Source organism: Carlito syrichta, unplaced genomic scaffold (assembly GCF_000164805.1).
Source record: "Carlito syrichta isolate Samal-C Ts95f unplaced genomic scaffold, Tarsius_syrichta-2.0.1 Scaffold205434, whole genome shotgun sequence".
Lineage (NCBI taxonomy): Eukaryota > Metazoa > Chordata > Mammalia > Primates > Tarsiidae > Carlito > Carlito syrichta.
This window is the reverse complement of record NW_007149530.1, coordinates 542737-547572: the sequence shown is the minus strand read 5'-3', so window position 1 is coordinate 547572 and position 4836 is coordinate 542737.

The following is a 4836-nucleotide window of genomic DNA, read 5'->3' as shown; positions in this document are numbered from 1 at the left end:
CTCGCTCTGCGCCCCGCCCTCCCCGAGTGCACGGCTGCCTTCCCGCCCGTCCTGTGCTCGAACCCGAGCCCCGACAGGGCGCGGGTCTAGGGATTCCGCTGGCCCTTGGAGCAGTCAAGGCTTCATCGTTGTGCCACATCGCGTTAAACTGGGGGGTAGTTATTAAGGGCACATCTGTCGTAGCTCGAGGGCTTTCGTGTGCAGCAGGGACTGTAGTAAGCACGTTATGCGTGAGCTGTCACTTCTCTACGCATTTCTCTCTCTCTCTCTTTAAAAATTATTTTGCAGACCCGAGGTTTCACGATGTTGCCCAGGCCGGTCTCGAACGCCTGGGCTCAAGCGATCCTTCTGCCTCAGCCTCCCAAAGCGCTGGGATTCCAGGCGTGTGTCACTGCCGCCCCCCACCCCAACCTCACTATTCCCATTTTAGAGAGGAGGAAGTGGAGGTCCAGCCAAGTAACTTGCTCCAGGTCACCGAGCTAGAGTGGCAGAGCATGGTGATTCCACCTGGCACCAGGAAGATCTGGCCAACGCAAAGGGACAGAGATCAAGAAGCTCAGAGGTGGGGGAGCAGAGAGGAAAAGACCCTGTCCAGCTGGGAGGAGGTGGTCTGGGAGTTGGGCTGTTGCCGGGGGCCTGAGGGCAAGAAGATATGGGCCAGGCCAGAAGGGAAAGGAGTTCCAGCTTGGAGAGAAAGCAGCAGGTAGGAAAGTTGGCATGGCCTTAGGACATTTGGGAGGGAAAACCCCACAGAAAGTTCCTCCCTGTGGACGCTGAGGGGAAGAGCCAAGGTGGTGTCCAAATTCCTCCCTGGGGAGGCACATCCTGCCTCCCCTGCACGTGTCTAGCTGCCTGTAACAGTCTTAGATCCTGGGAATGCCCGAAGTGTGTCATCCTGGAGAGGGGAAGCGGTTACTGGGTTACTGAACGTTCTGGGCGAGCTTAGGAAATGCCGGCTGCCGCGGAGCTCGCTGAGGTGGTGGGCGGGTGGACAGGATGTCCTCGCAGCCTTTACTGTAAGCTCCTGTGGAAATGTTTTCCTAGCTCAGCCCTCACTTCCTCTGGGGACCGGTCCTGACCCCCATGTCCCTGGACGCCTGTGGAGTAAACATTATGTACTCTCCCTCCCTGGCACTTTCTGTGCCTGTAATATGTAAGAACTCATGTGATTCTAGGGTGGACATCTCTGCCAATCTTTCCCACTGGAAACTCCAAGACCAGTCATTGCCCTTCTTCCCCGAATTGTGTCTCCGGCCCCCAGCACAGAGCCAAGTTTGTATGTAGTTGGCACTTAATGAATATTTGTCAGATGAGTAAATGGGGGTAATGCCCTGAGCTGTTCCTCCCTTCCCAGCCCCACCTTCTACTAGAGCCGAACACAAAATGGAAGTAAAAAATCTTTCACCACCCTGGAAGCTGCGTGCTCACTCAAGTAAAAACACCCAATGGCGGGAGAGGTGAACTGAATTCCGATGGTCACCCTGCCACTCACTTGCTGTATGACCCTGGGTGGTTACACACCAGGGCTCCTCTAGGCCTCAGTTTACTTATCTGCCAAATGATCAGACTATACTAACATTCGAGGGTCACATCCAAACATCCTCTGACTTTAGATCCAAGATCTCAGAAATTTCGCTGTGTCTGGCGTCCTTGGAGACGGAGAGCTCTTTGGGCATTGGGCAGATTTTGTTATGTTATTTACATATGCACGCATTATACACCAAATCCCTGGTTTCCAATAAATCAGGCAGTTGCCTGTCCACTATGTAAAGAGACAGTGGGGCTTGTTTTGCCCTGAAAGTATTGGGTCTGCCCCTGGGTTTGTGCCATCCATTTTGGCAGTACAGTTGGTTCTGGGCCTCAGTTGTCTCTCTGGAATAGCTCTGACTCTGTGGGGGGAGGGAGGGTGATGACTCAGGGAAGCTGGAGGGGGACACAGGCCTCATCTTGTTTGTCTCCGTGCTCCTAGAAGCCTCACTGAGCTTGGGACAGAGGTGGAAAGGGGCACCCACCTGCATCTTTGCATCCCTAATATGGTAGGATAGGGGGGAGATAAAGCCAAGCAGCAGTGGATAAGGAAAAACATCCTTATCCTTGAGATCTGGTGTGAGTCATCAGTGTGTGGGGAAGATGTGGCCCTGGGCTGCATTAAGAGAAGTTCGTGGTCTAGAATGAGGGAGGTGATTTTTCATTCTGCTTTTAATTGCCGAGGTGGAAACATATCATTCTGCTGCCCAGCCATCCATGCATTCTTCCCCTGTGATGATATTCTTGGTTTTCCTTTAGAGAATCAGCCCTTCTCACTCTGAGTCTATTTGGTATCAATGGAGTAGGCCCCGTCTGTGGTCTTCTGGGCTGTTCTAACTTCCTGACCACAGTGACTGGCTCTGAAGAGGCCACACAGCCATGAACTGAAGAGAATCAGTGAAACTTTTTCAGGAATGCTGAAAGAATGGCAGATACTCTTTCCATCTGGATCAGAACCTGAGAGGTTATGAAGCTGAGTTTCTAAAGATTTTAGTCTCTGTTAAAAGAGTCTAAAAATGGAATCATCACAAAGGAAATGGAGCCTGACAATACAATTGGAGCACCTGGATCCAGCCAGGCCTGAAGCCATTGTGAGCCAACAATTTCCTTTTTTGCTTAAATTAGTCTGGATAGAGTCCTAACTGGCACAGCTAGGCAGACACTCCTGAGGGCTGTGTCCACTGTTGGGTTTCAGCGATCCCGAAGACGGTGGATTTCAAGTGTCCTAATACTCAAACCCTACCATGTGAGCAGCATCTGAGAGGAGTGTGCAGGTTCAACCTGGAAGAGAATCATTATCTTCAAATATTTGACAGTGGTTAGGAGTCCCTTAGGAGAAAGCTCCCTGTCACCCACAGCTATGGCAACAGCGGCTGACAGATTCTAGCATTAGATAGAGCAATAGGAAGACATTAAGTCCCTACCTCCCCGGGAGATCTGTGATTCTCCGATTCCCAGACAGTTATCTCTGTCTGATCTTAGTCCTTCCTTGTCCTTCTACTAACCCCGCTTCATTTTGGAGGTGTCTTAGTTATCTCCTGCTGCATTACAAGTTACTTAGCAGCTTAAGACAACACACACATATTTCTGTAGGTCAGGAATCAGACAACGCTTGGCTAGAGGGTCTCACAAACAGCAGTCAAGGTGTCAGCCAGGGCTGCAGTTCTCTCAAGTGTCAACTGGGATCTGCTCCAAGCCCCTTCATGTGGTTGTTGGCAGGATTTGGTTCCTTTTGGGATGTTCTCTGAGGTGTCCCTGGGCTCCTTGTCATGTGGGCCTCTCCCCGGAGCATCTTACAATGTGATAGCGAGCAAGTGAGAGGGCCAGAGAGAATGCCAACAAGACAGCGTGACCAAGTCAGAAGTCACAGTTTAGTTTTGCAAAGATAACTACATTTATTCAAGAGGCGTCCAAGATAAGGCATCTCAATTGCATGGCCCCCAAATAATAACATGATAGTGACCCAGGGCAGGATACAGTCCCCTCCTCTCCCTGTAGTATGAGGGCAGGAAATGGAGAGGAAACTTTTTTTTTTTTGAGTTGGAATCTCACTTTGTTGCCCAGGCTGGCGTGCAGGGGCACAATCACGGCTACCGCAGCCTCAACTTGCTAGGCTCAGGTGATCCTTCTAATTCAGGCTTCCAAGTAGCTGGATCTACAGGCATGTGCCTCCATGCCTGGCTAATTTTTTAAAATTTGACTTATTGTAGAGATGAGGTCTCACCAAGTTGCCCACGCTGCTCTTGAACACCTGGGCTCAGGCAATCCTCTCACCTCCATCTCCCAAAGAGCCACCATGCCCAGCCTGAGAGAAAACTCTTCCTTTTAAGGTATCAGAAAAAAGTATACCATTGATAGCATATAGTCAACCCAGATGTAAGTTTTGATCCTAGAAGATTGTTTCTATGTAGAAAAGAGGTTTTTTGTAAATCTTTACCTTCCTGGTAATTTTACATTAACTCATAAAATAGATATTCCCCCTTTTTCAAATTGTTTGGAAAGCAGCTTCTTTCTGTCTTGTTTTGTTTCGTTTTGTTTCTTTTCCTTTTTAGTTGGTTTTAAAAAATCATTTATTTTAAATATGTGGGGTACAATTCAGGGTTAGGTATCCAAATGTTGATTATGCAGGTACCCTTGCCTTTTTCGTCTTCCTTTTCCCCCCCATTTTTGAATTGAGAAGTCACAGTTTTTTGTAACCCATCACAGAAGTGGTATCCTATCCCTTTCTCCGTATTCTATTCATCAGAAGGAAATCACTAGGTTTAGCCTGCACTCAAGGGAAAGAGATTACACCGGCCATGAACACCAGGCTGGATCACTAGGCCACTTTCAAAGTCTGGTTACCACAGGAGAAAGGACAATGGTACGTGTCTGACTTCAGGCTCTTTGCACGTGCTGTTCCCATTGTCTGGAATGTTCTCTCTATCTTCATATGTTGGGTCTCAGTTTAAAGGCCGTTTCCTCAGAAAAACCTTCCTGGACCCCCAAATGGGCCAAGTCTCCCACTCTTACCAGCAAATGCATCCGTTTTCTGTAGCACTTATTACAATTACAGTTCACATCCCATGCCAGGTGTTCAACACCTTGCATGGGTGAACTCAGTCCTTCCGGCAGGTCTATGAGATAGAGACTGTTATCATCCACACTGAGCAGAGGGAGAAACTGACGTTCAGAGAGGTGAAGTAATGTTGCTGAAGTCACTCTCTAGCCAAGGGCCACTCCATTCAGTGCAGCTCAAGCACTGTGTGCTTGCTTACTCTGCTTTCCAGCGTCCCCGGCTGCTGGTGCTGTGTGTGGCTCCCTGTTTAA